The 11,493-nt window shown below is 63.7% G+C and overlaps 1 protein-coding gene across 2 annotated transcripts in view; it reads left to right on the top strand.

The window, feature by feature from the left end:
- The first annotated feature begins 9,567 nt into the window (after positions 1-9,567).
- The window catches only part of PTP4A3 (protein tyrosine phosphatase 4A3), a 35,931-nt gene continuing 34,005 nt past the window's right edge, over positions 9,568-11,493 (top strand). The window contains exon 1 of one of the 2 annotated variants that reach the window (XM_053896410.1): positions 9,568-9,683. The gene's annotated coding sequence lies outside the window, so the exon portion shown is untranslated. Of the gene's footprint in view, positions 9,684-10,964; positions 11,066-11,493 lie in introns of those variants that run through there. The other variant, XM_053896412.1, reaches the window with a different exon arrangement.

An 11,493-nucleotide genomic window follows, 5' to 3' on the forward strand; every position in this document is an offset into this window, starting at 1 on the left:
TGCTACAAACAAAGGAAGCCCCGGGGGTGGCTGAAAGGAGTGTGGGGAAGTGACGGTCGCCGCAGGGCAGGGTGGGGCTGGGAACAGCTCTTCTAGGCTCAGATGCTGGATTTTTTTTTTTTTTTTTTTTTTTAAGTAGGCTCCAAGCCCAGTGTGGAGCCCAGCGTGGTGCTTGAACTCACGACCCCGAGATCAAGACCTGAGCTGAAATCAAGAGTCAGACGCTTAACAGATTGAGCCACCCAGGCGTCCGGTCTTCTAGGCTGATTTAAGACAGCAGGCTCCAGAAGGCAGGCGCTTGGAGACCTGCCACTCCAGGGCTCCGGCGGTGGAACTGACCCCTCGTCGCCCCCACAGTGAGGGGGCAGCTGTGAGGGTCTGCCAGGGCCGTCAAGGGTCTGAGGCCCCATATCGGTCAGAAGCGTGGTGGGGTCCTGTCCCCTCCCTGCAGACGGGCTGGCAGCCCCCGCCGTCACACAGACTGCTGCTCCAGAGGGCCTCTCTGTCCCCACGGACCGGGCCCCTCCTCGTGGGGCCAATTTCTCTTTCTAGCCTGGTCCCTATGAGGCTGGAGAGACCGGGATGGGGCCTCAGATGAGGAGATGGGGACACGTTGGGAAGACAGGTTCCGATTCAAATCCTGGCCCTGCTGCCTCCCATCTGATGCGAGTGACTAAGCCTCCCTGTGCCTCAGTTTCCCCTCACCTGTATGAGGAGGACAGCGGTGCTTGGTGCGGCAGTGAGGAGTAAACGAGACAACAGGTGCGTTTGGGGTCCAGCTCGTGGCCGTGTGGGGTCGGATGCGCAGGTGTGGATCAGAATCACCCGGGAGCTTCCATCAACTACAAACGCCGAGGCCTTGGAGAGGCAGCTTTGAGTGGTCTGTGCAGGAGTCGGGGAATCAGCATTTAAATGCAGCCTCTCCGGTGATGCTGTAGGCTGAGGTGGCTGTCACCGGCTGACCTCGGATCCTGCCAGCACACTGAGACGCTGCTCAGAGCAGACACGAGGTCGTCAGCCTGCTTGAGCCTCCTTTCCGACCGAGAACCCGCCGACCACCTAGTTGCTGTTGACGTTGGTCTCAGGTGGGTGTCAACTCTTCTCCTCCGTCCTCCTGTCCCTGCATCCCCCCTCCTCCCTCCCCCATCCTCCATCTTCCCTCTTCTGTCCTCCCTCCCCCGTCCTCCCTCCTCCCTCCCCCATCTTCCCTCCTCCCTCTCCCATCCTCCCTCCTCCATCTTCCCTCCTCTGTCCTCCCTCCTCCGTCCTCCCTCCTCCCTCCTCCGTCCTCCATCCTCCCTCCTCCCTCCCCCATCTTCCCTCCTCCCTCCCCCATCTTCCCTCCTCCGTCCTCCCTCCTCCCTCCTCTATCCTCCCTCTCCCATCCTCCATCCTCCATCTTCCCTCCTCCCTCCTCCCTCCACCGTCCTCCCTCCTCCCTCCTCCCTCCTCCCTCCTCCCTCCTCCCTCCTCCCTCCTCTATCCTCCCTCTCCCATCCTCCATCCTCCATCCTCCATCTTCCCTCCTCCCTCCACCGTCCTCCCTCCTCCGTCCTCCCTCCTCCCTCCTCCCTCCTCCGTCCTCCATCCTCCCTCCTCCATCCTCCCTCCCCCATCCTCCATCCTCTGTCTTCCCTCCTCCATCCTCCCTCCCCCATCCTCCATCCTCCGTCTTCCCTCCTCTATCCTCCCTCCCCCGTCCTCCCTCCTCCCTCCTCCCTCCTCCATCCTCCCTCCCCCATCCTCCATCCTCCGTACTCCCTCCCCTGTCCTCCATCCTTCCTCCCTCATCCTCCATCTTCCCTCCTCTGTCCTCCCTCCCCTGTTCTGCTTCCTCCCTCCTTCGTCCTCCCTCCTCCATCCTCCATCCTCCCTCCTCCATCCTCCCTCCCCCATCCTCCATCCTCCGTACTCCCTCCCCTGTCCTCCATCCTTCCTCCCTCATCCTCCATCTTCCCTCCTCTGTCCTCCCTCCCCTGTTCTGCCTCCTCCCTCCTTCGTCCTCCCTCCTCCATCCTCCATCCTCCCTCCCCCATCCTCCATCTTCCCTCTTCCATCCTCCCTCCTCCCTCCTCCATCCTCCCTCCCCCATCCTCCATCCTCCATCCTTCATCTTCCTTCCTCTGTCCTCCCTCCTCTGTCCTCCCTCCTCCCTCCCCCATCCTCCATCTTCCCTCCTCTGTCCTCCCTCCCCCATCCTCCCTCCTCCGTCCTCCCTCCTCCGTCCTCCCTCCCCCATCCTCCATCCTCCGTCCTCCGTCCTTCATCCTTCCTCCCTCATCCTCCTTCCCCCATTCTCCCTCCTCCCTCCCCCACCCTCCATCCTCCTTCCCCCCTCGTCCATCCCTCCCCCTCCCCCCTCCATCCCTCTCGTCCCTTCAAAACACATGGACTTCACTTTGTCTGAGGCCCCACCGATAATTATTTTCTCCCGTGTAAATCAAATCCTGTTTAAATCCCATTTCCATCCTTCCCGCCAGAGCGAACCCCCCCCCCCCCCCACTCGGGGCATGCACCTCGTCTCCGGGGAGCAGGTTTGTTTAAGGCTGGCTGACATTTCTGCCTGGTCCCTGCGTTTGCAGCGGGGCTGTCGGCGGAAACGCCAGGCGTGGGGGGGGGGGGGGGGGCTCAGAGTTTATTCTGCTCAGAGAGACGGTGGGGACTGCGGGGGTTTCAGGACACACTTCCACACGGGGTCTCGGGCAGCCTGTCCCCAGCGCTGTCGCTGCCTGCATTCCACAGGTGAGCCCTCAAATTATTTCCTCTGAGGCTCAGGGGCCACCCCACAGGCCAGAGACAGACCTGAGACGTGGCCCCAGGCTTCCAGGCCCCTGCCCCCTCAGAGGAGGAGCCCAGGAAGGCTTCTCGGAGGAGGTGACATCTGCACTGGTTACCTGGGCAGACTGAGGAGTTAACCGGCAGGTGGCGGAGGGAAAGGCAACAGCAGCAGACAAGAGCTGGGCAGTGCTGACTGAGGAGGGGTGTGGCCAGAGTGTGGCAGGCAGGGCGGGAGGGGCGGGAGGTTCTGGGCTGCTGCCTGGGTGTGAATTCTGGCTCCAGCACTTGGCGTGTGGCCTTGGGGACGTCGGCGTCACCTAACTTCTCTGGGTCTGCGTTTCCTCACCTGTAGAGTGAGGGGGGTGGTTGTATTGACTTCTCAGGGCCATCGGAAAGAAGAAGCCATCTAGGAGCACGGGTGGGAGCCGTACTCGAGTTGGGACCCCACCCTGCAGGCATGGAGGGCCGTGGCAGGCGACCCAACAATGCCACAGGTGGATGCGTCCCTGAGGCCCTTGCCAGGTTTCCAGACAGGTTTCCAGGTTTCCTGGTTCTCAGCGCCCAGGCCTTTCCTGCACGGCTGGGTCTACGCCACCACCCTCTGACCAATCAGCGATCACCCACCCTACCTCCCAGCCCGGGTTGGTTCTAGGGTGGGCAGGTCTAGCCTGATTTCGGCCGGGGAGAGGCTCCCAGAGGCACCCTTGTGGCTTCCGTGCTCTCTCCTGTCCCTACACGACCAGGCAGCCTTTTTGCAACCACGAGGGAAGCCCCCCAAGAATGAGGCTGGGGAAGAATCCCAGAGAAGCACAGCCTGAGCCCTGATCGTCCTGTGCCTGGAGGCCACCCTCTCTTTGTGCTTCCTGACGTGTGCGATGGAAACTTCCTTCCCCGGGAAGCCCGGGTGGTCCTGCTTTCTTCCCCTTGTTCCTCGAAGCGTCCATTACCCACAGGGCCTAGAGCATCTCCTAGAGCTCAAGTCCAGCTGTGCCAGTCCCTGCTTGAAGCCGCTCGGGACTCGCACCCTTTACGAGGACAGCCCATGCTTCCTGGAGGTCCGAAAGGCCCCACGGGCTGGGGTCTCCCGCTGTGGCCTTGGGTCCACCCACGCTGGCCCCTTGACTGTGCCTAAGCACACTGGGCACCCATCTGCCTCAGCGTCTTTGCTCTGGCTGCTCCCTTAGCCAGGGACGCTCAGGCTGAACGGTCTTGCCCGCAGCCTCCACGAGGGCCCCGCTCAGCGTGGTGAGCGGTGAGGACAGCCTGGGCTACATCGCATCCACACGGCCGTGACTCTCAGTGGCCTGAACGGTGAAGACGTGTCTCTCGCTCATGCCACACACCCAGTGCAGGTGAGGGGAGAAGGGGTGAGGCTCTCGCTCCCCGTTGTCCCTCCCCGCACCCCAAGTGACAGGCCACGCCAGCACCCGAAGCTGCCTCAACGAGAGGTTCGGCGTCCTGTGCCGTGGGGGAGGAAGGGGGGGGGCATCACCTGCTGGCCCTTCCGTGCTTTGGGCTGGAAGTGCCCTGTCTCTCGAAGTCCACGGCATGGCCCCGCCTGATGTCAGGCGGTGGGACGGTGACCCCAAGCCTGGGAGGGAGGCGTCACACACGGTGGCACCTGCCGCGGGGCTCCCGGGCCCTCGGGTCCTATTAGCAGCTCTCTGCCACCCTGTCCACACCATCGCCTTTTTGGTTGTGCAGGAAAAGCTTACAAAACGTCAGATTAGCTATTTTCAAGTGTACAAGCAGGGTATTGGGTGCATTCCCAGTGTGGTGAGGCCATCACCCCTACTGAATTGCAGAGCATTTCCATCACCCCAAAAGGAAACGCTGCCCCCCAGCCCTGGCGAGTGTGCAGCTCTCTGTGTCCACGGATTTACCTGTCGTGCACACCAATGGAGCCCTACAGCAGCCGTCCTGTGTGCTCTGCCCGTGTGTGCAAGGCTCGCCTGTGCCAGACCAGCGTCCATGCCTGGCTCCTTCTGCCCTGGAGGGACAGGTGGCGTTCATGCCTCTTTCCTTCCGTGATGGACGCCGGGGTCGCGCCCACCTTGGGTGGGCGGGAGCAGGGCTCCCTGGCACATGCCTGGGCAGGTTTGGTGGGCATCCCGTTTTCAGGCCTTGGGGCACACACCTACACCTAGGCGTCTCCCCGCCACCCGCCGTCACCCGTGTGGGCCGTGGCCCCGGGGCGGATGGTCCTCCCCTCGCCTCGCTCCCTCGGGCCACGTGGCCACTCCATCATCTCACCTGCTCACGAGAAGAAGGGCCGGGGCAGGCAGGATGCTTTAGAGAGAGCGCAGGTTCTCGCGACTTCCACGACGGTATACTTCTCGTCGCTGCCTTTTCTTATCACTTAGGGGCCCAATCTCTTCCTGTGCCCGGTTGTAAATCAAGCTGGGGCTCCCAGGGGATGCCTGAACTCGTGGATAGTACGGAGCCCTGTGTACACTATGTTTTTCCCTGTGTGTCCGTACTTATGAGAAAGTTTAATTTGAGGGGGCTCCTGCACACTGATTAGGGGGGTGGTTCCTATGCAGTGATTTAGGGGGGCTCCTGTACTCTGATTAGGGGGGCTCGTGTGCGCTGACTTGGGGGGGGGGTCCCGTACACTGGTTTTCCTCTGCAGCCAGTTGTTCCTGCTGTGCTGTTTCCCACCAGAGAACCGAGGATGTAAACAGGCTGTGTCAGAGGATGAAGTGTGTTTTGCACGGAGGGACAGACGCTTATGTCCACCGAGCTCCCTGGCAGCCCTGTGTCACCGTCTCCTCCCTGACGCAGCCGGAGGACGGGACAGGTACAGGCCTGGCACACAGCAGGTGCTCACCTGAAGCTCACTGAATCACGAATAAAGTCGGAGCGATAACCTGGGCTTCCCTGAAGCCTTTTGTTTGCAAAAGGAAATCGGCTGCTGAGGAATTTGAGAAATGTGATGAACACAACTCTGTGCTATTCTGTTCCACCCCCAGCCCCTGGGGCCCAGGTGTGTGTGTGTGTGTGTGTGTGTGTGTGTGTGTGTGTAAGGGGGCATCCGTCTGCGCTGGGGGGCAATCCCTCCCCCTGGGCTTGGAGCCAGGTGAGGGCACCCACTGTAAAAATGCTGGGTTTGGGCACAGGTGAGTGGGGCTGGGCAGCGCCTGGTCCCTCCTGCTCCTTATAAACCGACTCTGAAGAAAATTCCCCAAGAGGAGTTTCGATGCTGCGGTGCCCAGGGTGGTTGGCTGGCCTCCTCTCTGGCGGGGGCATCTCCCCGCCATTGAAGCTGGAAAAGCCCCCAGCAGGGCTCGCTTACCTCCAAGAACAGGGTGCTCACCACCTTGCCAAGAGTGGGCTCCGCTTTTGACTTCCTCCTAAGAGGTCTAGGGAAGTGTGGGAGCCCCCCATGCCCATCCCATTCTGAACTCACTCAGTTCTTCGTTACCTTGGGCCATTGCCCCGGACTGACCCCCCTCTCGTGGGGTGCCCCCTGAATGTGTCTTCAACACCCAGGCAGGCGTGGCTAAAGCATCGGTGCTGGGAGGTTTTGGGTTTGCACCGGGTCCCCCGTTTCTTTGCTGCTCACTTTGGACGCGTTCTGCCTTCTGAGGCTCAGTTTTCTCCTCTGTTGAATGGGGACAGGAAGAAGGAAGATGAAGCAGGAAATGTGCTCAGCTCAGGGCCTGGCTGAGTACTCAGTAGATGCCGGCTGCAACTCCGTCACCGCACCTAAAAGCCCCAACCCGAGCCTTCGAAGGACACCCAGCACCTCACAGCATGCCCCGGTCCTGGGAGTGTCACATATCCCTGCACCCCTGGACCTGTGCCGGTGTTAATCCCCTGTCTGGGCTGCCCTGCCCACCTCGTCACCCGGACCCGAGTGTCGGCCTCCCCTGGGGCCCTGCCATCACCTCCAGAGCCTACAGATGGTGACTGGGGGGGCCTGGGGCCACTCGGGGTGTGTGTCCGGCAGTGGGTGGGCACCCTTCCTGTGACAGGGAACTCACTACACCGTGAGGCCGTATTTTAAGTCATGGCAGCTTCCTGGGAATGAGGGCTCAGCCTCCCTACAAACTCTACCGCGGAGAGGGGGGTCAGCAACCCAAGGCGGTGTGAGATCCTGGGTGTGGGGAGCCTGGGGTCCCCACTTCTGCCAAGGGGCCACCGCCAGCTGGTGCTCTGGCAGGCCATGCTGCCCCCTGGTGGCCGCCACCTGCAGATGCCGAAGCTCTCCCGGTCTCTGCATCTGCGGCTCAGTCACTCTGCTCCCGTCCCCGCCAGCGATGCAGGGGCTCCGGGCAGGGAGTGCGTCGCGGGCCGCGTGGAGAAGACAGACAAACAGACACACAAATGTGGAGGATGGGCGTCTTCAGGCTCGGGGAGGCCTGGTGGGGGCCTCTCACAGTCCCCGGGCTCGGGCGGGCCCTGTCCCGTGGATGCGGGGGGTCCGGGACCCCCGGTTCCGTCAGGGTTCCCTGGCCTGGACCCACTGTTTCCGGGAAGTGTTGTTAATGACCGCCCAGGTCTCAGATCGCGGGCCCCCGCTCTTCCCACAGACACCACGAGAGGGCGTCCGCGAGGCGCGCTGGATCCCAGAAGTGTTTTCCCCCCCCCGCCCCCCGCCCTTACAGCTCTGGCTATTGCGGTGGGTGTGGGGGGCCTTGCGAACGCGGGCATTGTGGGTGTCTGGGCCTATTTGCTGGTGGGAGCCGCGCCCAGGGGGTCCTCCAGCCTCTGGAGGGCACGGCTTGTGCAAAGTCCAGGAGGTGGTTTTGGGCTGGCGCGCGGGGGGGGGGGGGGGGGGTCTAGGTGGGGAGCTGGCTCAGCAGCAGGTGCAGGCGGGCCCAGGCCGCGGGGTTGGGTGGGGGACATACCTGGCTGTGGCTGTCCTCAGGGAGGACTTTGCATGCATTGGAGCACTCCTCTGACATTGGCTTGCTGTGCAGCCTCCCCAGCAACGCGTCCCGATTCCCGGACCTGGAGGGCCTCCCCGGGTGCTCCTGACTGCTGTGACTGGAGGGCTGTCCGGGTGGGCTCCCGGCCCCCCCCTCTGCAGCCCCCAGGGCAGCAGGGAGCGAGCACTCAACAGTGCTTGTCAGAGCCAGGGTCTCAAGCCAGCGAAGGGCACAACGGCTGGAACCCCGGGCTTAGCTGGGGACCCTCCTCCCCCAAGCAGGGGCTCCAGGTCACATGCCCCCAGAGCTCCCACACCCCGCTCCACCCTGGCACTGGGAGGAGGGAACCACCTGCCTCCCCCGCAGGGACCTGAGCCCCCTGGTCGGCAGCCCCGTCCTTCCCACACTGACTCGGGGCAGGCCCCTGTGACCCATGGGCGATGGCCACGTGTGGCTCCTGAGGCTCGATTATAAGTGCCTCGATTATAAGCCACCACCTTGCCCCCTGGGATCCCTCGACCTGGGGGAGCCAGCCACTGTGTCGGGAGCACCTCCCCGCACAGTGAGGGACAGGAGCCACGCCCATGGGCCGCACAGCGGGCGAGCCAGCCTGGATGCAGGTCCCCTCACCTCGGGCGGGCCTCCCACCATGCAGCCCAGCCGTGACCGCGGCTCACCGGACGGCCCGGCCCGGCCACTCAGAGCTCCTGCCCCACCAACACCGAGAAAGGCCCGGCGATGATTGGCATTTCGGGCTGCCGAGTCCGGGACAGCTTGTTCCACAGCGTCGTTGACCAATGCACGGCTGATACGCTACAAAAGTCGTCATCATTTGAGTCACACGATTGTATTCCTGGACGTTCGGGAGGGACAGAAACGAAACGCCACCGTCACTGCTCCTTCACACAACAAGCCTGTGCTTCTCAGAGTCCGCTCCGCTTCCTGTTTGGAACGTGGTGCTTGTCCGCTTGCCCCGGCGGCACGGCCTGGGGCACGGGAGGCGTATTCGGGGTGACGCCAGGTGAGGGGGCGGCACGGGGGAGCCACCACACAGGGGCTCTGTGCTTCTGGATGCCCCCACGACGGTTTGTCTGCAGATGGGAGGCTGGGGCGTGTGCCCGCTGGTGAGGCCCGTCCTGGGGCGTTAACGCCTTCGGGGCTCGGTGCACACCGGGCTCGGGCACCGTCAGGGTGGGGAGGGGCCACGTGTGCCACTGTGGCCGAAACGGCGGGGGTCGGGGGCGTGACGTGGCCACCAGGGCGTCGGCGGCGGGGGACACGCTTCTTCTGTACGTACACCGTGCTTCTGCATGGATCTCCTGCTTTTGCCTGACTTCACATTGACCAACAAGTTCTTTCTTTGCTCGCGTTTGACCCTGGGGCTTGAGGATGACCTTTAGAGGACAGTCCTAAGAACCTTCACTGAGCACCTGCTCGGTGCCGGACGCACGAACCTAGCACTAACGAGCACTCTTATCCTCTGAGGTTGACACGATCACCACGGCCCCACTCTCTGGATGAGGAAACTGAGGCGAGGAGGGGTTAAAGCACACAGCCCGCTGGCAGAGGCTCAGAAGTGGAGGCCGGGGCCAGTGGCGCACCTGTTGCCCCCGTGACTGGCTCTCGGCCCCTCCTCGTGGCCCTGCAGCTTCTGGGGCCGGGGCTGTTGGACTGGAGGCCGCTTTCTGGAAATCCACTTAGCACTGACCTCATCTCTGTCCTCCTCGGAGCTAATCTGCTAATCCTGCCCGCCCCCAGCGGCCCCTGCACTATCTGGATGTTCCTAATACCTTCTCCTCTGCCCGCCTCCTCCCTGGCCGGGGGAGGGGGGGTCCTCTCTGCTCTGCTCGGGGGGAGGGTGGTGGCAGGTCCAGTGACCAGGAGCTGGTGCGGATGGGATCTGTTCCGGGCACCACTCCTCAATCCCCGGGAGGATTCTGGCGGCTGGCGTTCGGGCCTGGGTTCTGCCCCTGCCTTTCCCGTGCGTGGTCATCACCTCTTCGGGCCGCGTGTTCTCCTGCATGAGAGGAGGTCAGTTCTGAGCACCTTCCCCACTGTGAAGTCAGGATTCTTCCCCACTCTCCCTCTCGCCCGCCTGTCCCCTGCAGTGTGCGGGCTCTGGCCCCCCCCAGACCTGGGTTAGAACCCTGGCTCTGCCTGAAGGGAGCTTCGGTTTCCTAACCTGCGCAGTAGTCCTTCTTCCGCAGGGCATGGTGTGTGCTCACTGGGAGAGTCCCCGGCACAAGGTTGGCGGGGGACAGAGCCTCCTCCCTGCCCGCACTGAGGCCACACTGAGGCCACACGGGGGGAGATGAAAGGGACCCCGGCCTGTAAGCCCATGGGGAAGGCCACGCCCCCCCACCCCACAGCGAAGGGGGCCGGGATAGAAACTCCCTGAGATTTTGGGCAGGGGAGGAGAAAGAGTCTGAAACGAGGGGAGGGGTGCAGGTGGCAGGTCGAGCCAAGCATTAGAAACAGACTAACAACTGAAACGGACCTGAGGCCCCATGGACAATGGGCTGCCTTGGTGGTTGCTGAGACCCCCATTTCAGTGGACGGTTCCTTTTTCCCAGGACCTCAAACCTGGAGCGTACCCTAGCTGTTTCCCATTGTTCTCTGCGTGAAGGCACTGAGGACAGGGAACCCCAGCTTTGTGGTTAAACAAGGGGAAGTCTGGACTAAGTCTACTTCTGACTCGCTGTGTGATCTTTGGAAGTTGCTTAGCCCCTCTGTGCCTCATCTACAAAATAGGGGAACAACGGTCCCTACCTTGTGGGGCTGTGTGGGGATAAGCTGGTGAACTGAGATTCGAACTCAGGTCTGCAAGGCTCTGTCCTTTGTCCCCTGCTGTCCCGGGGGGCCTGGTGACCCCCTCCAGGAGCCCACCTTCAGGGCCCCCCTGGTCTGACCCCAATGCCGCCGCTGGGTGACTGCTATCTAGGCCCCATCCTCCCATCAACCCTGCCCGCGCGTCTGGTGCTCAGCACCTATGGACAAATGGAGACGTCGAGGCATCCGGAAGTTTCGTAAAACCCTTGGCCTCCAGACCCCTTCTCGGCCCCCGTGCACCTCGCCCTCTCCATCCTCACTCGGGATCCAACGGGCCGTGACCACTCCAGGCGGCCAGGCAGTCCTTGCCTCAGCGGGCGGGCCCTGCTAGGAGCCAAGGTCAGACCCCGCCCCACTCCCCGGCTCGCTCCCCATGACCACGCCCCTTCCCACCCGGGCGGGGCCTGCGGGGCGCGCGCGCGCGGCCGAGGCGTGGGGAGCACTCTCATTGGGCCGCGCCAAGCACGTGACCTGACGCCCCGGCCCGCGCGCCCGGAGCCGGGGCCGCGCCTGCGCGCGCCGGCCCCGCGTGCACGCGCGCGCGCCCCTCCCTCCGCCCGTCGAGCCGGCGCCGGGACCGCCAGGTCAGTCTCCTCGGCGCGCGCTCGGGCGGGGGCGCGCGGCGCGGGCGCGTGGGGCCGTGGGCGCGCAGGCGGAGGGCGGCCGCCTCCTGCGCCGGGCGCGTCCTGGGGCCCCTCGGCCTGGCCTGGCGGCTGCTGCGGCGGGAACGCGGGCCTGGGCGCGGCCACGTGCAGGGGCTCCCGGGGCGCCCCCGGCCTGGCTGGAAGCGCTGACCCCGCTCCCGTCTCTGGGGGGCGGGTGACCCCTGTTCCGAGTTCATCCTCCCCCAAGTTCCGGCCCAGGATCTGGTTCTGCCCCACTCTCTGCCCAGTTTCTTCATCTGCATAGTCTGGGGGCACTTGGTCTCTAACGCTCTTGTCACCAGAACCCCATGGGCCTCCCTGTCCTCGGGTAGGACCGGGATGGCAGCGGATGTCGCGGGAGGCTGAGC

Source organism: Panthera pardus, unplaced genomic scaffold (genome assembly GCF_024362965.1).
Source record: "Panthera pardus isolate Hobbes unplaced genomic scaffold, ASM2436296v1 HiC_scaffold_7, whole genome shotgun sequence".
In the NCBI taxonomy this organism is placed as follows: domain Eukaryota; kingdom Metazoa; phylum Chordata; class Mammalia; order Carnivora; family Felidae; genus Panthera; species Panthera pardus.